At 38.5% G+C, this 22,278-nt stretch overlaps 4 pseudogenes across 1 annotated transcript; all 4 read left to right on the top strand.

The window, feature by feature from the left end:
- Window positions 346–1,262, top strand: LOC102176510 (annotated as a pseudogene).
- Window positions 3,676–4,329, top strand: LOC108635927 (annotated as a pseudogene). Its single transcript, XR_001918019.1, has one exon. The product of XR_001918019.1 is annotated as a DNA polymerase epsilon subunit 3 pseudogene (transcript).
- Window positions 11,570–12,598, top strand: LOC102176215 (annotated as a pseudogene).
- On the top strand, window positions 21,018–21,922 carry LOC102173726 (annotated as a pseudogene).

Raw genomic sequence — 22,278 nt, 5'->3', positions numbered from 1 at the left:
ATGACAAACAAATGAAAGAAAACTATACATTCAACAAATTGGAAAATTTAATCAATAATGATATCAAACTTAGCAAACTTTCTAAAAGAAAATCTTATAGGAAATTATTACTTTAAGAAGCTTATTTGAAACTCACAGTAAACCTTTGCAGTGGTCATTAAAAATTATCACACAAAGTGTTAACATGAAAAAAAAAAGTGTTAACATGAGTTATCAAGAAATCACAGATACAATGGTCCCCCAAAGTAATATTTCACAACATCATGTAACATCCTATGAATTGTTTCTTTATTTTTTTCCAGATTGATCATTTTGCACTCATCTCTTCTCCTCTGTCATGAAATCATGCAGCTGACAAATAATGTGACTGAGTTTATTCTGCTTCAATTGACACAAGATCCTGTTAGGAAGAAAATAGTGTTTGTCATTTTCTTGATTCTCTACTTGGCGACATTGCTGGATAACCTGCTGATTATTGTTACTGTCAAGACCAGTTGGGCACTTGGGAGTCCAATGTACTCTTCCTTTTCTACTTCTCCTTATCTGACACCTGCTTCTCTACTTCCATAGCTCCCAGAATGATTGCTGATGCTGAAGAAGACCACTATCTCTTTCAGTGAGTGCATGATCCAAGTCTTTACATTCCATTTCTTTGGTTGCCTGGAGATCTTCATCCTTGTTCTCATGGCTGTTGACCACTATGTGGCCATCTGTAAGCCTCTGCACTACACGACCATCATGGGTCATTGAGTCTGTGGTGTGCTAATGTCCTTGGCCTGGTTGGGTTCCTGTGTGCATTCAGCAGCTCAGATTCTTCTAGCCTTAAGTCTGCCTTTCTGTGGTCCCAATGTAATTAATCACTACTTCTGTGACTTGCAGCCTTTGTTGAAACTTGCCTGTACAGACACCTATGTGACCGACCTACTCTTGGTGTCCAACAGCGGGGCCATCTGTACAGTGAGTATTGTCATGCTTTATCCTGTGCTATCATCTTGCATTCTCTGAGAAACCACAGTGCTGACGGGAGGAAAAAAGCGCTCTCGACCTGCATCTCCCACATCATTGTGGTCATCTTGTTCTTTGGTCCTTGCATATTTATATACACTTGCCCTGCAACCACCTTCTCCATGGATAAGATGATAGCTGTGTTTTATAAAGTTGGGACACCTTTGTTCAACCCTCTGATTTATACCCTGAGGAATGCAGAAGTGAAAAATGCCATGAGGATGTTATGGAGTAAGAAGTTGACAAAATATGAATAGAAATTTCAAGATTTATTCAGTGTTTGAACTGACCTAGAAAAAGTCCATAGAGACCATTCTCGTCTCATTGTGAAGTTAGTATAATTCTATCTTAGAGTGTGCCACTGCCCTTAAGATTGAAAAGCAGTGTGCACACATATACTTGTTAGTGTTGAGTCAATCTTATGTAGAGGAGGAGAGGACACTAGGTATAAGCAGGCTTTAAAGCCCAGTAGCTTAAATGCTGTGTCTTTATATCTCTCGCTTGCCTGGCATTAATTTCTCTGAGGTTTTCATCTAATGTGTTCCCTGCCCTTCTTCACCTTGCTGTCTACTGTTTTGCTCCGATGTAACTTTGCCCTATATTCTTATATACACAACTTAGTAACTTTTTGTTTCCTCAACCTTTTATTAAAAGCTTCTCTTTCACCATATCTATTCGATGCACATAACTGCAGAAGCTTCATGTAGTAAGAGACAGTATATAATCTAGCATTTTTTTCTTTCAATTATTTATTGTTCAATCCAAATTCTTACCATATGTTTAACCAGACCCTTCCTTCTCAGATGGAGTTAAAATTCTGTCAGTTTTTTCAATATTAAGAAGGTTTTAATTGTTAAGTTTCTTCTCAGTTTAGCATTTTTAATAAAACCTACACTGTGCTCCTCACATGACGGAAGTGACTTAATCCACATGCACATTGTTCTCCTAATATGACTTCTGCTGATCTGGGGACAGTATTAAGGTTTCTCTTGAATCATGCCAATCATGATATTGAGAAAATAATGGTGGACTATTATAAATATAGTATATATATTACAAATTAAATAGATTTATGTGGGGTTGGAGCTAGAGTGTAGACAGTTGATGTTAGTGAATTTCAAAATATTAATACATTGAATATGCTAAGTCAGAAGTTATTTATATTTGAGAAAGAATTATTTATGTACATATATATGAATTATGAATTTCCTTTCTTGAAAAGGACAAATTAGAATCAGGAAAAAGTATTTCTGGTGGTTTCTAGAAATTCCAAAGAATGGGAACAATAGGTAGCACACAAATCAGTTTTAGTGAAGGAAAATAATTCTGTTTTAGATACTTCAAAGACAACATACAAAGGAACAAGAGTCATATTAAAGATGCTCAATATTACCAAGTATTAGAGAAATGCAAATTAGGAATGGCCATCATTAAAAATGTCTACGAATGACAAATGTTGGAGAGGGTATGGGGAAATGGGAATTCTCCTACATTGCTGGTGTGAATGTGAAATGATACAATAGCTAAAGAGAACAATATAGAGGTTTCTTAAGAAACTCAATATACCTACTAAGTGACCCAGCATATGGATTCTGGATATATACTAGGAGAAAACCATGCTTCAAAAGGTTACATGCACCCTGATGTTCATCACAGTGCTGTTTACAATAGCCAAGACTTGGAAGCAACTTAAATGTCAACAGATGAATGGAGAAACAAAATACAGTATGTATATATATATATATATATATATATATATATATATATACACAATGGAATATTACCCAGCAATTAAAAAGAATGAAATAGACCAATTACAGCAACAAGGTTGGATCTGAGATTATTATACTAAGTGAAGTAAGTCAGACAGAGAAAGACAAATATCATATGATATGGCTTATATGTAAGAATCTTAAAATAAAAGATACAAATATACTTATTTATAAAACAGGAACACTCAGAGACTTAGAAAACACAATTATGATAACCAGGGGAAAAAGCAGGGAGGGGAGGGATAGACTGTGAGTTTGGGATTGACATGTATATGCTGCTATATTTAAAATAGATAATCAAGAACCTACTGTAGAGCACAGGGATCTCTGGTTAATATTCTGTAATAATCTAAATGGAAAAATAATTTAAAAGACAAAGGATGCTTGTATGGGTATAACTGAATCACTTTGCTGCATACATGCAACTAACACATTATTGCTAATCAACTGTATTTTAATATAAAATAAAAATATAAAAACAACTAAATGAACAAAAGGAAGGTTGTAAGGTATTGATATAAGAATAAACATAAAAATCACTGAAACAACATAGAAAGTCCAGGAATATACTTAAATAGATGAAAAGTTTTACAAAGATATCAAAGTAATTGAAGCAGAAATAATATATTTTTCAACAAATTATACCACATCAATTGGATATCCATATATGAAAAAAAGGAACCTCAACCACTACCTAATGCGGTAGATGAAAATTAGCTCTAAATGAGTCATAGATCAAGAGGTCAAAGCTAAACTTACAAAAATTCTGTGAAAAAATTACAATCAAGAACCATAAAGAAACTAAAAAATTGAACATTGTTAATATTTTAAATCTACTGATCATTAGAGATTATACATTTTAAAAATAAAAAGGGTGGGACGGAAGCCTCCATGGGTCAGACTGTGGCGACGCGGGAAGTCCAGACGCTGTGGCGGCCTGAAGAGGAGGTCGCAGGCACAGTCCCCCGCCGCGACCATGGCGGAGAGGCCCGAGGACCTAAATCTGCCCAATGCCGTCATCACCAGAATCATCAAGGAGGCGTTCCCGGACGGTGTCAACATCTCCAAGGAGGCCCGGAGCGCCATCTCCCGCGCCGCCAGCGTCTTCGTGCTGTACGCCACATCCTGTGCCAACAACTTTGCAATGAAAGGGAAACGCAAGACACTGAATGCCAGCGATGTGCTGTCAGCCATGGAGGAGACGGAGTTTCAGCGGTTCGTTACCCCATTAAAAGAAGCTCTGGAAGCTTATAAGAGGGAGCAGAAAGGCAAGAAGGAAGCTTCAGAGCAAAAGAAGAAGGACAAAGACAAAAAAACAGATTCGGAAGAGCAGGACAAGAGCAGGGATGAGGACAATGATGAAGATGAGGAAAGGCTGGAGGAAGAAGGAACAGAGTGAAGAGGAGGAAGTGGACAACTGAAGAGGATGGGGAGACGCCCCTTGGAAAGAACCAGGAGAAAACTTGGTACACGTTTGTGTGAAGCTTGTTCCGGCTGGGCAGAGTAGTCTTAGGCAGAAGAGCCTGATAAGATTGAAATAAAAACTGAATTAATCATCAGGATTATCATCAAAGCCAGTGCTTCCCAGACTGGGAGCATGTGAGTAGCAGAATCCTGGTTTGCTTAATCAGTCTCAAGGTTATAACTTTTGGCAAGAGGGATTCTGAATAGCAAATTTAATTGGTCAGTTTGATCTCTTTTGTTTACATACACATATAGTTAGGCAATCGTTGACCCCCAGTTCCCTCCCTGCCCCCCAGAAAAGTAATAATAACTTCCATGCTGCCAACTGTGTCCCAAATCACAGAGGCAGTTAAGGCTCAGGAAAAATTGAGGTTTGATCACAGTCAACCTATTTGATTATACGATATTTGGCAATACTAGCTTATTTCAAGTAATAAGAATGGCTTAGCTTTAGGAAACTACTAAAAAGGTTGAAGAGAACAATAAAATCTGCTGTCTCTTCACTTGACAGTAACATTAATTTAATTTTGTTTTCTATAGACCCACTTGGCTTAGAGCCCTTCTATATTGCCTGTAGGCATGTAACCTGCTTGGGAGGCTACCTTCTAGGCACATTGTTTTCAAATCCACAGAGCAGAATTAGTTAAGCAAGGTTGCCAATGTCTTACTCTTATAAAACAGATGGTTTAGTTTTAAATGCACCTCACTACCTGTCACTGTACAGCTTCAGGATTTGTCATCATCTCCTGGAAGGTATAAAATTCCAGGTTTTCGTGTCCCATAGTCCATCTTCCAGATTTGTGACTATGGCTTTTCGTTTTCCAATTCATAACAAGTTCAGAACTTTATTTCTACTAGGCACAGCTTTCTCCCTCTGTGCTTCTCACCACCTGTCTCTGTCCTGCCTCTCCTCTGCTCCCCATTCCCACTTTCTCTGTCCCTCTTTTTTTCACTTCTGCCAACCCAGGAACTTGGATGACCTGCAATATCCCAGAGTATAGGTTCCTCTGATTCCCTAGTTCTAATCTCATGTCTTAAAAGTGATTTTGTAAACCTCTTTGACCCATGAGGGAAATCTGATGGTGCTCAGGAATTTACTTCCTCCCCTAACCCATCCCCTTTAACTGCTTCTAAGTATCTCTGTTGACCTTTCCAGGTGTTCTTCTCTTTCCATTTGGTGCTCCAAGCACTTTTTTGTTGGCCTTTTTAAGTTAAGTGCTTGGAGGTTGAAAGGTAGTGAAGTGTAGTTTGACACTGTTTATTTGTTAAATGAATACAAAAAAAGTTTGTTGATAATTGAGTGAAGAATATTGAGAAAATTATAATGCTTTGTATAATAAAAAAACATTATTGTTAAAAAAAATAAAAAGGCAATTCACAGAATAGGAAAAAGTTGTATCTACATTCACATGTACAAAATTTTACATTATATATAAATTTATGTGTAAAATTATATATGTAAATTCATTTTATATATGATGCATATATATGAAAGAGGAACTATATCTAGAATATATATATATATATAACCTATAATTTAGTGATGAGAAACCCAGAACTCCTATTTCAAATTGCACAGAGGTCTTAAAAAAAATTCTGGAAAAAGGTATAGAAATTGCCTATAATATAACATTAAAAATTATCAGCTTCAGTAGTTATCAAGAAAGCAAAGTAAAACCTCCATAGTTTATCACTACATACTTCCTAGAATGACCAAAATGGTACCAAGGGACAGAGATGTCAAATAATTTACTTTGAAATCAGAGCTAATTTCTTGTGGTTTATGTATCTATCCATGTGTGTAATGTCACTTGCTCCTAAGTCACTTCAGTTGTGACCAAATCTTCATGACCCCATGGACTGCAGCCTACCAGGCTCCTCAGTCCATGGGATTTTCCAGGCAAGAGTACTGGAGTGGGGTGCTATTGGCTTCTTTGGTAATGTCACTTAGTATTCCATAATGACTGTCACAACTTTTCCAGACATAACTTACTGGAAACTTTTCAGAGTTTCTCTCTCTATATATATATGTAATGATTGTGAAAAACAAGTTTGTATTCAAATACTTTCAAATGGCCTCACTGCTCCACCTCTCAAGAAATCGGTACTAGATTTCCAGGAACTTTGATACTGATAATAAGAAAGTTCTCTCTCTGACATGAGTGCACAAATTAACTACATTGCAGGTCCCAAGGCTGGAATACTGCTCTCCTTGTCATTCACATGACATTTGTCCTTCTTAGATAAACCAGGCTTGTATAAAGAGGATTCACCTATTTTAGTTGCAAGTGCAGGGAATACAACTCCTCACTCAAGAATGAGTGTTTCTCAAGCATGTCTCTTCAGAATACCTACTTCTAAGAAAAATCCTTTCCATCAAAGCAGATAATTAGTTCCTGGGAGAGAAAAGAGCAGCTATAAGACAAAGTCCTTGAACCTGTATTGGAACCTTGTTAAATATCCACACAGGCAATTGAAAATGTCTTTATCTGTTATTTACATTTTCAGAGAAAGACTTGTCAAGAGTTGAAAGATCTATATGAAGGTGTTTCCACCACATTTCTGCCTGCTGACTTTTGGAGTAGACCATCCATGGATGATCATTTCTCCATCGTTTTCTATATCAGTTTATTCTAAATTCAAGTTCCAGGTTTTCTGTGAAATTTATTGACTCTTTAGGCTAGAAGGAAATATGTAAACATATAGAATGATTTATCTCCTATTGATTTCATATTGAGTTATCTGAATAGCTTCTTTCTGAATGTGTCACATCTTATTGAAAGTTCCTTATCCTAGGGCTTCCCTGGTGGCTCAGAGGTTAAAGCGTCTGCCTGCAATGTGGGAGACCTGGGTTTGATCCCTGGGTTGGGAAGATCCCCAGGAGAAGGAAATGGCAACCCATTCCAGTATTCTTGCCTGGAGAATTCCATGGACAGAGGAGCCCGGTGGGCTACAGTCCACGGGGTGGCAAAGAGTCGGACATGACTGAGCGACTGAGCGACTTCACTTTCACTTATCCTAAGAGGAGGTCAGTTTGAAGATGGGATTAGTTATGAATACCCTCAAATATCATTAATATCATCTAAGACCAGAAGTTAAGTTCTTCAGTAGTGATGATGCTTAGTAAAGACTGTTACTTTACATATATTGTTGTTGTTCAGCTTCTTACTGGTGTCTGACTCTTTATCACCCCATGGACTGCAGCGTGCCAGGCTTTCCTGTCCTTCACCTTCTCCTGGAGCTTGCTCAGACTCATGTCCATCGATATGAGTTTATGTATATGGAAATTATGTTTTAGTTCAGTTCAGTTCAGTTCAGTCGCTCAATCGTGTCCGACTATTTGCAACCACATGAATTGCAGCACGCCAGGCCTCCCTGTCCATCACCAACTCCCGGAGTTCACTCAGACTCACATCCATCGAGTCTGTGATGCCATCCAGCCATCTTATCCTCGGTCGTCCCCTTCTCCTCCTGCCCCCAATCCCTCCCATCATCAGAGTCTTTTCCAATGAGTCAACTCTTCTCATGAGGTGGCCAAAGTACTGAAGCTTCAGCTTTAGCATCATTCCTTCCAAAGAAATCCCAGGGCTGATCTCCTTCAGAATGGACTGGTTGGATCTCCTTGCAGTCCAAGGGACTCTCAAAAGTCTTCTCCAACAGCACAGTTCAAAAGCATCAGTTCTTCAGTGCTCAGCTTTCTTCACAGTCCAACTCTCACATCCATACATGACCACAGGAAAAACCATAGCCTTGACTAGATGGACCTTAGTCGGCAAAGTAATGTCTCTGCTTTTGAATATATTATCTAGGTTGGTCATAACTTTTCTTCCAATGAGTCAGCGTCTTTTAATTTCATGGCTGCAATCACCATCCACAGTGATTTTGCAGCCCCAAAAAATAAAGTCTGACACTGTTTCTACTGTTTCCCCATCTATTTCCCATGAAGTGATGGGACTGGATGCCATGATCTTCGTTTTCTGAATGTTGAGCTTTCAGCCAACTTTTTTGCTCTCCTCTTTTACTTTCATCAAGAGGCTTTTTAGCTCCTCTTCACTTTCTGCCATAAGCGTGGTGTCATCTGCATATCTGAGGTTATTGATATTTCTCCCGGCAATCTTGATTCCAGCTTGTGTTTCTTCCAGCCCAGTGTTTCTCATGATGTACTCTGCATAGAAGTTAAATAAGCAGGGTGACAATATACAGCCTTGACGTACTCCTTTTCATATTTGGAACCAGTCTGTTGTTCCATGTCCAGTTTTAACTGTTGTTTCCTGACCTGCATACAGATTTCTCAAGAGGCAGGTTAGGTGGTCTGGTATTCCCATCTCTTTCAGAATTTTCCACAGTTTTTTGTGATCCACACAGTCAAAGGCTTTGGCATAGTCAATAAAGCAGAAATAGATGTTTTTCTGGAACTCTCTTGCTTTTTCCATAATCCAGCAGATGTTGGCAATTTGATCTCTGGTTCCTCTACCTTTTCTAAAACCAGCTTGAACATCAAAGAGTTCATGGTTCACGTATTGCTGAAGCCTGACTTGGAGAATTTTGAACATTACTTTACTAGCATGTGAGATGAGTGCACTTTTCAAAAACAGTAGCTATTTTAAGGAATTAAATTTTAAAATTTATTTTTAATTGTAAAAGAAAGAATTCACCTCATTCTTCTGCAAAATGTTGAAAGTGACAATCCCAGTGACTGAGCATATTAGTCTGGGAATTAGAAACCCAGATTAGAATCTTGCCTTTTCCCACCAGCAGCTTCTTGATCTGGGGTACATTTCTTGCAACCTTATATTCTTATTTCTTCTAATATCAAGTGAGAAGACTAATCCCCCTCACAGGCTGTTATGTGAATATAAATGTATCCAGCACACCACTGAAGACACACAGAGGAACTTTACTTATTTTTATGACTATTTTTCCACAGACGATTAGGAAGAATTGACTCTTTTGGCAATAATACAGAAAAAAAAAATTAACCATACATTAAACTAAGGAACAGTCATCTCCAATTTTAAAGAAGCCAAAGAGACCCATGTTATGCATAGCAGTTACTCCAAAGAAGAGTTCTACATATTCATGTTTGGACTAAACAAGTCATGGTTTGTATCAATTAATAATCATGTTGATGTAGTTTTGTGTGTGAGGTGTATTTAAATTTTGTTTCCAATGTCATGATTAGTCTTAATTATTTAAAAATATATATGATGGCAAAATAAATGTAGATTAGAGAATTGAGTCTTACAAATTTCTTAATCTTGATGAGATTCAATGTTTTCATCTGTCAAATTAAGTTAATGACGTAATTATTGCTATTGTGTGCTATGCTTATTTCTGCTATGTGGATGGAATGATACCATTCACATAGATTTATTGCAGATCACTTCTATACATGGATGACTCCTCGCATGCAGCTCTGTCTGTGTTTGAAAGCTGACTGGTCCGTTCATAATGTATGTATTTATTTGTGCATCATTCGCAAACGCCTTTTTTTTTTTTTTAGCAGTTTACTAATATCACGTTTGCAGCTGCTGCTAAGTCGCTTCAGTCGTGTCCTCTGATTATTTGCAACTTCGTGTACTAACAGTCCAGAAGTGTATTTGTTGGAAAGGAACCGTCCTTTTTTTCTGACTCTTCCCCAACTCCCCCATAATTCTCTCCAAAATAATCAACTGCAGTTAATGGCTGGATGTGCATTTTTCTAGATGGTTTGTATGCATAAGTGTATTTTTTGAAACGGCAGTGGGTCATAAGGTACAGCTGATTTAAGTGTTAGTGAATTGTGTGGGCACATTTGTGTGTGTGTGTGTGTGTTTCTGCCTCATGCTTTTCCTGTTGTCTGATCTACTGTCTGTGTTCATCACTTTAATAGCTGCCTCCTATTCTGTAAGTCATTAAATCCAGTCCTCATGATGGGACATTTGCTGATCTTGTAAATAGCTCTACAGCCAGCATCTTTGCACACAGGTGTTTGTCCCTTTATCTTCTTCCTCAGGATAAACTCCTAGAAATGGGGTTGTTAGAGCAAAGGTAGGTCGTTATGTGGAGGGCTCAGGAAGCTTTGCCAGCATGAAACTCTCATTGGCAATGCTGAGAACCCATTTCCTCCCAGCTGTCCCCAGTGGTCACTGCCCTGATGGGCCTGCTCACCAGTATTAACAGCCACACATCTTAGGCTGAGGCTCTAAGCTTAAATTCACATTGATCTCTGTTTACTTGGCGTGTCCACTTTTTTTTCTATCACTGCACAGTATGAAGTAGTGTGGGTTTGATCGCTGGGTCAGGGTGATCACCTGGAGAAGGAAATGGCAAGCCACTCCAGCATTCTTGCTGGGAAAGTCCCATGAAGAGAAGAGCTTGTTGGGTTACAGTCTATAGGGTCGCAAAGAGTCAGACATGACTGTGGTGACTTAGCATGCACACAACCATGCCATGCATATAGTAATCTATTGTTAAAAGTATATCTATAAATTATTGGATTATGGAAATTTATAGGAAAGATGTTTATTTTGTTACAGTCACTCCTGTATCTTTATATTACTTTCCCATACCAATGCTTTGCTGCAATTTGTCAGCTCATATATAGTCTGATTCTTGTATTCCTTTCTGTCTTTCATCTTCTTATCATACAAATCACACAAATATCTTTACTAGATTTATATGCAGGATTCTCTGTTTCTCAAATCTCTCTTCATCCTTATACTCACATTCTCAATTACCTTACACGGTTTCCCATTTCCTAAGAGTAGCGAGAAAATCCATTAGCCATTCATAACTTTTACATCCATTTTCAATCTCTTGGACTTAGCTACTTCTATGTGCTCACTCAGTTGTGTCTGACTCTTTATGACCCCATGGACTATAGACCATCGGGCTTCTCTGTTCATGGGATTTTCCAGGCAAGAAATGGAGGGGTTGTCATTCACTTTTCCAGGGAATCTTCCTAACTCAGGGATCGAAGCTGCCTCTCCTATTTTTCTTGCATTGTCTGGAAAATTCTTTCTCACTGAACCACCTGGGAAGATTTGCTACTACTATGTGTAAGACCTGTTGGTTCACATTAGGCTCTGGGTCATCTCAAATGATTAAATGTACACAGATGGTCTACTGCTGTGTGTGCATAGGGTTCCTCATGTCTCCAACTATAAACATATCCTAGGAGAGGATTTGAGTTAACTTCAAGAGATCAGAAATATTTCTTCCTTTATCAAAAGAAAAAAATACTCTTCAGAATTCAATAGAATTTGGCATTTATTACATGGAAAGTATAAATTCAAGATTGAGCTAATATGATTTTTTTTCAGGTAATGTAATTAACCATGATATACATGGAGAATATGAACAACGTGACAGTTTGTCCTACTGGGACTCACATAGAATCCAAAGCTACAGAAAGTCATATTTGCTGTTTTTCTGGTCGTCTACATTGTCTCTATGGTAGGGAATGTGCTCACCTTGGTCACCATCACAGTCAGCCCATTACTGGTGTCCCCAGTGTACTTTTCCCTGGCTCATCTCTCTTTTATTGATGCCTGTTACTCCTCTGTCAATAACCCGAAATTGATTGTAGATTCCTTCCATGAAACAAAAACCATCTCTTTCAATGGATGCATGACTCAGATCTTTGGGGAGCATTTATTTGCAGGTGCTGACGTCATCCTCCTGACTGCAACGGCCTATGACCACTATGTGGCCATCTGCAAGCCATTGCACTACACCACCATCATGAACTGGCAGTTGTTTTGGCTGCTAATTGGAGTGGGATGGGTGGGAAGCTTTCTCTATGCAACCATACAGATCCTCTTCATCTTCCACTTACCCTTCTGTGGCTCTAATGTCATAGATCACTTTATGTGTGATCTGAACCCTTTGCTCGAACTTGCCTGCTCTGAAACCTGCACTCTAGGGCTCTTTATTGCTACCAACAATGGTTTCCTCTGTCTGTTAAACTTCCTCCTCTTGTTGGGCTCCTATGGGGTCATTGCGTGCTCCCTAAGGACACACAGTTTGGAAGCGAGGTGCAAGGCCCACTCCACGTGTGTTTCCCACATCATGGCTGTCATCATATTCCTTCTGCCCTGCATTTTTGTGTACCTGATACCAGTTTGGAGGCGAGGCGCAAGGCCCTCTCCATGTGTGTTTCCCACATCTCAGCTGTCATCATATTCCTTGTGCCCTGAATTTTTGTGTACCTGATACCAGCAACTACTTTTCCAATTGATAAAGCAGTTACTGTGTTTTATACCATGATAACTCCCATGTTAAATCCCTTAATCTATACCCAGTATAGAAATGCCCAGATGAAAAATGCTATTAGGAATTTGTGTAATAGAAAAGTGGTTTCAGGTGATAGATAGATAAAGTTTACAAGAAGCCCAGCATTGATTCTACTAATGTAAATGTCAAAAGGACATTGCTGATGCTTTCAGCAAAGAACAGCTATGAGATAAAAGGAAAATAAATAGCCAGTACACATCATAGGTTCTGCAGGGGGGAGAAGAAATGGGTACAAGAAAAGTCAGGAAAAACTTAGCAGGAGACTACTTTTGCATGTTTGGAGCATTCTACCAGGTTGGAGCTTAGTTTTTCTAGTTTCATCAGTGTATGTGGATTAATGAACTCATTATAATAAAAAAATAGAAAAATCCACTCATATTTAGCAGTAATCTCTGTAATAATCCAATGAAGTTGACATTGCTACTTACCCTCATTTTACAGGTGGGAAAGCAAGCAGAAAGAGGAAATTTCCAAAACAGAAATATTGAAGATTATTTAGCTGATCTCTCAGACTATGTTCTCAGCTTCTGAGCTATGCTGACAGGCAATGATAACAGAAAGGACACATAACTACATTATTACTTCCATTTTTTGAGACAAGCACTGTGCTGAAACACACATGATGCCATCCAACCATCTCATCCTCTGTCATCCCCTTCTCCTCTCACCTTCAATCTCTCCCAGCAGATACTGAGTAAATCAGTGTAAATATAAGAGAAGATGAAAAACTCACATAAAATATACAGCAAAATGTAGCATTGAACACTAGGATTTACATTCAATATTATAGCTGGGGCAAGTAAGAAAGGTTCTAATAATCTTATAATAGATCCAGGAAATATATGAGGGAATGGATAAAAGTAGAAAAGTCATTAACTTTGATCAAGCCTGATTTACTGATATGGGCTCACTAAACAGTGGTGGTAGTTTGGTCGCTAAGTTGTGTCCAACTATTTGCGACTGATGAACTGTAGACAAATAGGCTCCTCTGTCTATGGGATTTCCCAGGCAAGAATACTGGAGTGGGTTGCCATTTCCTTTTTCAGGGGATCTTCTCCTCTCAGGGATGGAACACAGGTCTGCACTGCAGTCGATCTCCTGAATTGCAAGCAGATTATTTGCTGACTTAGCCACCAGGGAAGCATCCACTAAGCAGAGAAACTGCATTTAATGTAGCAACTGGAGGTGGTAAGAAAGGCTTTAATAGGATTTTTGTGGTGTGTAAGATATGAATCAAATGGTAACCCATAGTGAGCAGCTTCAGTTCAGTTCAGTTCAATTCAGTCGCTCAGGTGTGTCTGACTCTTTGCAACCCCATGAATGCCTCCCTGTCCATCGCCAACTCCCGGGGCCTACCCAAACCATGTCCATTGAGTCAGTGATGACATCCAACAATTTCATCCTCAGTCATCCCCTTCTCCTCCTGCCTTCAATCTTTCCCAACTTCAGTGTCTTTTCCACTGAGTCAGTTCTTTGCATCAGGTGGCCAAAGTATTGGAGTTTCAGCTTCAACATCAGTCCTTCCAATGAATACCCAAGACTGATCCGCTTTAGGATGGACTGGTTGTATCTTCTTGCAGTTCAAGGGACTCTCAAGAATCTTCTCCAACACCACAGTCCAAAAGCATCAATTCTTCGGTGCTCAGCTTTCTTCACAGTCCAACTCTCATATCCATACATGACCACTGGAAAAACCATAGCCTTGACTAGACAGACCTTTGTTGGCAAAGTAATGTCTCTGCTTTTCAATACGCTATCTAGGTCATAACTTTCCTTCCAAGGAATAAGCGTCTTTTCTTTTCTTTTTTTTTAATTTTTTTTAAAAAATTTTATTTTTACTTTATTTCACTTTACAATACTGTATTGGTTTTGCCATACATTGACATGAATCCACCATGGGTGTACATGCGTTCCCAAACATGAAACCCCCTCCCACCTCATGGCTGCAATCACCATCCACAGTGATTTTGGAGCCCAGAAAAATAAAGTCAGACACTGTTTCCACTGTTTCCCCATCTATTTGCCATGAAGTGGTGGGACTTGATGCCATGATCTTCGTTTTCTGAATGTTGAGTTTCAAGCCAACTTTTTCACTCTCCTCTTTCACTTTCGTCAAGAGGCTCTTTAGTTCCTCTTCACTTTCTGCCATAAGGGTGGTGTCATCTGCATATCTGAGGTTATTGATATTTCTTCTGGCAATCTTGATTCTAGCTTGTGCTTCTTCCAGCCCAGCATTTATCATGATGTACTCTGCATATAAGTTAAATAAGCACAGTGACAATATACAGATTTGACGTACTCCTTTTCCTATTTGGAAGCAGTATGTTGTTCCATGTCCAGTTCTAACTGTTGCTTCCTGACCTGCATACAGATTTCTCAAGAGGCAGGTTAGGTGGTCTGGTATTCCCATCTCTTTCAGAATTTTTCACAGTTTATTGTGATCCACACAGTCAATAGCTTTGGCATACTCAATGATGCAGAAATAGATGTTTTTTCTGGAACTCTCTTGCTTTTTCCATGATCCAGAGGATGTTGGCAATTTGATCTCTGGTTCCTCTGCCTTTTCTAAAGCCAATTTAAACATCTGGAAGTTCACAGTTCACATATTGTTGAACCCTGGCTAGGAGAATTTTGAGCATTACTTTACTATCATGTGAGATGAGTGCAATTGTGTGGTAGTTTGAGCATTCTTTGGTATTGGCTTTCTTTGGGATTGGAATGAAAACTGACCTTTTCCAGTCCTGTGGCCACTGCTGAATTTTCCAAATTTGCTGGCATATTGAGTGCAGCACTTTCACAGCATCATCTTTCAGGAATTCCATCACCTCCACTAGCTATGTTCATAGGGATGCTTTCTAAGGCCCACTTGACTTCACATTCTAGGATGTCTGGCTCTAGGTGAGTGATCGCACCATTGTGATTATCTTGGTTGTGAAGATCTTTTTTGTACAGTTCTGTGTATTCTTGCCACCTCTTCTTAATATCTTCTGCTTCTGTTAGGTCCATACAATTTCTATCCTTTATTGAGCCAATCTTTGCATGAAATGTTCCCTTGGTATCTCTAATTTTCTTAAAGAGACCTCTAGTCTTTTCCATTCTGTTGTTTTCCTCTATTTCTTTGCATTGATCACTGAGGAAGGCTTTCTTATCTCTTCTTGCTATTCTTTGGAACTCTGCATTCAGATGCTTATATCTTTCCATTTCTCCTCTGCTTTTTGCTTCTCTTCTTTTCACAGGTATTTGTAAGGCCTCCTCAGACAGCCATTTTGCTTTTTCGCCTTTCTTTTCCGTGGGGATGGTCTTGATCCTTGTCTCCTGTACAATGTCACGAACCTCATTCCATAGTTCATCAGGCACTCTATCTATCAGATCAAGGCCCTTAAATCTATTTCTCACTTCCTCTGTATAATCATAAGGGATTTGATTTAGGTCATACCTGAATGGTCTAGTGGTTTTCCCTACTTTTTTCAGTTTACATCTGAATTTGGCAATATGGAGCTCATGATCTGAGCCACAGTCAGCTCCCGGTCTTGTTTTTGCTGACTCTATAGAGCTCTGTATTTGGCTTAGAAATACTCCAACTGTTTCAGTTTAACATAGAGGAAGAGATTAACAGGAATAGACTGTAACATAAGAAAATTCGTTATGGAAGATCTACTCAATCTCCCTGGGAAGGTACAGAGCACAAAGCTTTCATTACAACTGTGAGAGATAAATTTGAAGAGGGGAGTTTGGCATCCTTGAGAAGCTCTTTTCTATATGCCAGACCTCTGGTTTCTGGTTTGCAAATTTGAATGTGTTACTATTCCTGGGGAATATTAGCCAAGTATTGGCACTCATCCCCAAAGGCAAGGTGGGCTTAGTTACATATCATGGGCAGTAGAGTATAGTGCTATTGTTAATAACTTAATGTTACTGCCCCATTCGGCTGCTTTTTTGATGAAGCATGCACCAGATGGTGACCTGATGTACTGTGTTCATTGCTTTTACACAAACAACTTGAGCAATTAAACATTACTTGTACTTAAACAACTTACGTATTTAAAACACAGTGAAGTACATGTGTTTTAATGGGAACATCATGAAAACATCAGCTTAGAAAGGGGAAAAACCTGAAGAGCAGATAAAGATCAACAACAGTAAGGGTTGGGGATACTCTGTTTTCCTCCTCTGATCTGGCCAGTCAAGGGGGAAACAGGTTGTTTTCCCCTTCTCTCATGCATAAACTCTTCAAATGCCTTTGAGAACAAAGAATTTTGTAAAATATAAAATGATGGGCTCCCGGACTCATGATGAGGTCCCCTCCACGCATAGGTGTAAGGATGGTGGTCTCTTGGGAACTCAGGTGTGCTGACCACTGGACTTAACAGCTGCTAAGAGCCAAATGAAGGTGCTTTACACCTGACTGTTGAGATTAATTTACTATGTGCTATTTCAAATTCACTTCTTTCCTTTCACTTTGATCCTTGAATGGTACCAGTTTAAATACTTAATAAACTGGTGTTTACTACCAACCTGTGGACTACATCTTTAATTCTTTAAAAGAACCTCTAAAGCAAAGAAAAAGATAGAGTCAAAATGACAATCAGAATAATCAGCAGAAGAGGACTTAGAGTATTGTCTAGCTGCTCATGGTGATTCTACAGTAAAATAGAGAGGACGCTTACTCAGTTCTCAGTTGAACTGTGTCAGCAGAAAATTCTAGATTGCATAAACAAATATCTGGCTCAAATCTTTAAAAGAGAAATTCATGTCATCAAAATCAATTCCCAGACTTGAGCCAGTTTACAGATTCAGAATGCTATGAACAAAATAGGGGATTCAGTACCCTTGAAGAAGGACTTTGGTACCTTGCTAAAATATTATAATGTATCTTTCCCTCAGATTTGGACCTCCGACCTTTTATCAGGTTAACTATGCACTGTGGAGATGGCATCAACGTGATGTGACATGATGGACATGAGTTTGAGTGAACTCTGGGAGTTGATGATGGACATTGAGGCCTGGCGTGATGCAATTCCTAGGGTCGCAAAGGGTTGGACACGACTGTGCGACTAAACTGAATGCACTGTGGAAAAGTAAATAATCAGATCTTTCAGAACACTGGCTTTGACCTGAAACTTATTCCAAGAGATCCAAAGCAATACTATAGTTCCTCAATCAGAATAAGAGTATATGGAGGTCTGGCAATCAATGTAATTTTAGCTCAGGTCTATTTACAGTGGGTCCAGTGATCATGGAACACATGCCGTGGTTATTTCCTCAGCTCCAGAATGCATAATTGGAATAGATATTCTTAGCAACTGACAGAATTGTTTGGGTGACTTGTGAAGTAAGAGACATTATGTCAGGAAAAGCCAAGTGTAAGACACTGTTACTGTCCTACCTAGGAAAACAGTAAATCAAAGCTGAATCACATCTCTGCAGGATTGCAGAGATTATTGCCAATGTCACACATTGAAAGATGCAAGGGTGGTGATTCCCACAACATACACATTCAACTCTCTCATTTTGCCTGTTGCCGAAGACATATGGATCTTGGAGAGTGAATGGATAATTTAAGGTTAACCAGCTTCTGTATCAGATGTAGTTTCATCCCAAAAGTAAATTATCAGTACTGCTGGTAGTTAGTATATAGCTCAGAGAAGGCAATGGCACCCCACTCCAGTACTCTTGCCTGGAAAATCCCATGGATGGAGGAAGCTGGTAGGCTGCAGTCCATGACGTTGCTAAGAGTCAGACACTACTGAGCGACTTCACTTTCACTTTTCACTTTCATGCATTGGAGAAGGAAATGGCAACCCACTCCAGTGTTCTTGCCTGGAGAATCCCAGGGATGGCAGGGCCTGATGGACTGCCTTCTATGGGGTCACACAGAGTTGGACATGACCGAAGCGACTTAGCAGCAGCAGCAGCAACAGCAGCAGGAGCTCAGATGGTACAGAATTTGCCTGAAATACAGGAAAACTGGTTCTGATCCCTGGATTGGGAAGATCTCTTGGAGAAGCGCATGGCAACCCACTTCAGTATTCCTTCTTGGAGAATTCCAAGGAGAGAGCCTGGAGGGCTACAGCCCTTGGGTTCTCCAAGAGTCGGACATGACTGAGAAAATGACATTGTAACTATCTCTTTTCATCTCAAAACTTTACTTTAAATACAGAAAATAATAAAATCCACACATGTTAATTTCATGATTTTTTACTTTATTATTGATATGATAAACATCTAAAATTTTGATAAAAATTTTATCAAATTACCCTTGGGTTTTTACACTGTCCATGTACTCTCATGACCTTAATTATAAATTCCTTTTATATAAATATGCTTATTTAAGTGCTTTTTTTTTCTCTCTCAAACTGTAGTTTGGTATATCTTTGCAAACTATTCCTCACTAAGATTTTCTTTTCTTTTCTTTTTTTTAAAGAATTTAAAGCTTGAAGGAGGGATTTTTGGAAGAAATACCTTAACTGAAATGTATGTGAAAAGTTGGACTCAATATTCTTCTTTCACTCCCAAAGCCCTTGGTATCTAAATATGTATTTGGGTGATGGTGGTATGTGTGTGGGCTGGATGCAAGAAGAGAAAGAGAGAGAGAGCAGGGAGGGACAAAGAAACAGACAAGGCACAGTCTTTTTTTTTTTTTTTTCTGTTTTGAAGGAAGACTGGAAGAATAAGGTCTGGACTGAAGGATCTTTTTCCATGAGTCTGTATTTTCCTTGAGTCTGTATTAAGTAGTGCAGCACTGATTCAAATATTAAGGGTTGCTGAGGCTGAAACCAAGAGTTGCATGTTCTACAGTTTTGTTCTCTAGGTTTTCTATAATTTCTGTTATAATTTTAATTGAAGTTTCTTTAAATTTGTTTATATTATGTGATCCGAGTCTTCCACATAAACATAGACTAGGTTTCTCAATTTATAAACAAAGAAGTACTTTGCTAAGCTCTCCATCTGTACACAGAGCAAACTAAACCAACACCTATGTTTCTTCCTTAAACTTCTGTAAGTCTAATAAAAGTTCCTCAATCAATCTTCCTGTGGCAGAATAGAATCTAAAGATAAAGCCATTAACTGATGTAGCTGCTGGTGTCTAATTTCTTATAGAACCATTGGTTTTCCTGTGAATATTTGTTGGAGTCCTGTCCTTTGTAGTTGAAAAGTTAGAATCATAAGCTCATTTTATTGGATATATTTTGTATGAATTTCACATTCTGTTCTTGCTGTAACGCAAATAGATCCAGCAGTATTAATTTCATTTACCAGTTGAAGAAGGCTCAGAGAGGATGGACTGTTTAATGCTCAATAAAAATCAAACAGGACATGTGAGCCTGTATCATTAGATGATGGGTCTATCTAACATGTCACATTGTTCCTCAATGATGCCATTAAACAACAACTCATTGCAATTAACAATATTTGATGCAAACAATATTTTTACTGTGGAGAATATTTAGATTTGGGTAAAAGTTGATTTTTTCAACATATTCACTCAGCTCTCCTTGATTTACTACATCCAAAAGGAGACACTGTTCTAAAATGTTTAACTATATTTAGTTAATATATTTAGTTAGTTTAGTCATTCTTTGTGTTGAGTTCACCCAATGTAAAAAACAAACAAACAAAAAAAAAACCCAAAACACATAAACAAAAGCTACTAGCTCTAAAGAGTATCAGCAGAAACCTCTGCAACATATATTTATTGAAATTAAGGTTAAAATGAATTTTTACATAATGATTACCTTTCTTCCTATATTCAGATGGTTCACATTATGGTTAACTTCTCTGTTTCCAGAATCTCTATGTTCTGAATCTTTATTACATATGACTCTAACCAGAGTCAATGAAAATATTTTCAACTAACAGATATGGTCTGCTATGATTAAAAGCATTTTTCAAAAATTTCAAAAATAATATTTAGTTCCATTGAATGTATAGAATGTTCATCAGAAGTTGGGACTTTGTATGTGAAATACATGCACATGGAGAAGTGGAGAGATTTTCTTAAACACATAAATAGCCATTACATAGATGGCTAAAGGCTTGGATGGAGAATTACTTTATATTTTTTACAGAGATGGACAAAAGCTGAAATTTCCATGGTAAGTGAATGTTGTTGCATAGTTTCCAAGAGCATGAACTCTGGTATCAGAGTCAGGTTCATCTTAGTTTGATTGCAAGTTAATCTCTTAATGATTTGGTGCAAATTACTGAAACCTCTTACTTTTATTTTACAAATATAAAATGAGTATTGGAATACCACCTCTTGGTTGGGTTGTTATGTTCCAGACATAATTATTATTTTTATTAAACATTGTTCAAAATATGCTGCTGTTAATATCAAATGATAGATTGCTTATAGTATATTTTCTGTGACCTACATCTTTGCTCAATATACAAGAAAATAATCCAAAACTTTAAATACACAATTAAAGATGTATTATGTTCTCTATTGTTTAAGATGAAGTGAATTTCTGCTGTGTGTCCTGAACTCTACTCAACCTCATGGAAAACCCAAACAATGTTACAGAATTTGTTTTCATAGGGTTGTGGGGAAATAAGAAAATAGAGCTACTGTTCTTTTCCTTGTTCCCATTCTGTTACCTGGCTATATTAATGGGGAATTTTAGCATCTTACTCACCATCATCTGCAGCCATCTAATGCAACAACCGATGTACTACTTTCTCTGTCACCACGCCCTCATGGATGTCAGCTACACCTCCACGGTGGTCCCCAAGCTAATCAGGGAGTTAGCTGCAGCAAGAAAAAACATTTCCTATAACAACTGTATGACCCAGCTCTTCACTGCCCACTTGCTGGTGGGTGTGGAAATATCCATCTTGGTGTCCATGGCTTTTGATCACTACATTGCCATCGTCAAGCCTCTGCACTACATGGTCATCATGAACAGACATGTTGATCATCCTGGCCTGGGTTGTCAGTTTTTGGCATTCTATTGCTTTACTTCTCATGGTACTCAAGTTACCTTTCTGTGGTCCTAATTAGATAGATCACTACCTATGTGATGTGAAGGCTCTTTTGAAATTGGTGTGCAAGGATATTCATGTTGTGAGTATCTTAGTGATTGCAAATTCAGGAATGGTGATAGTTGTCATATTTCTTGTTCTAGTAGCTTCTTACATAGTCATACTATATAACCTTAGAACACATTCTACTGCAGGGTGAAAAAAATCTCTCAACGTGTAGTTCTCACGTAACAGTTGTAGTGTTTTTCTTTATGCCCTGTGTTTATACTTGTGTTCTACCTGCAGGGAGCAAAAATAAGGACAAGGACATCTCTGTGTTTTACACTGTGATTGCCCCCATGCTGAACCCTCTCATCTACACCCTGAGAAACATGGAGATGAAAATCGCCACGAGGAAGGTATGCTCTAAAGTGGCACATTAAGATTTAAAGCAAATAGGGTGATACTCATTATGGTTTAGAATTCATGTCTCGTCTCCAGGACCTGTGCCCTTTGATGTATTAGGAGAAAACATATACACTTTATTTGAGGAACTGAAATAAATGTTGTCTGACATTCAGTTCAGTTCAAGTGGGAATTAGCACACAGAGCTCAACCCAGTGCTCTGTGACAATCTAGAGGGGTGGAATGGATGGGACGGGGGAGGTGGGTTCAGGAAGAAACAGACATGCATATACCTGTGGCTGATCCATGTTGATGTGTGCCAGAGGCCAACACAATGTTGTAAAGCAATTATCCTCCAATTAAAAAATAATTAAAAAGAAATCACTGTGACACT

This window comes from Capra hircus, chromosome 4 (assembly GCF_001704415.2).
Source record: "Capra hircus breed San Clemente chromosome 4, ASM170441v1, whole genome shotgun sequence".
NCBI classification, from domain to species: Eukaryota; Metazoa; Chordata; class Mammalia; order Artiodactyla; family Bovidae; genus Capra; species Capra hircus.
The sequence above is the reverse complement of the archived record's forward strand: the minus strand, read 5'-3'. Positions and strand labels throughout refer to the sequence as shown.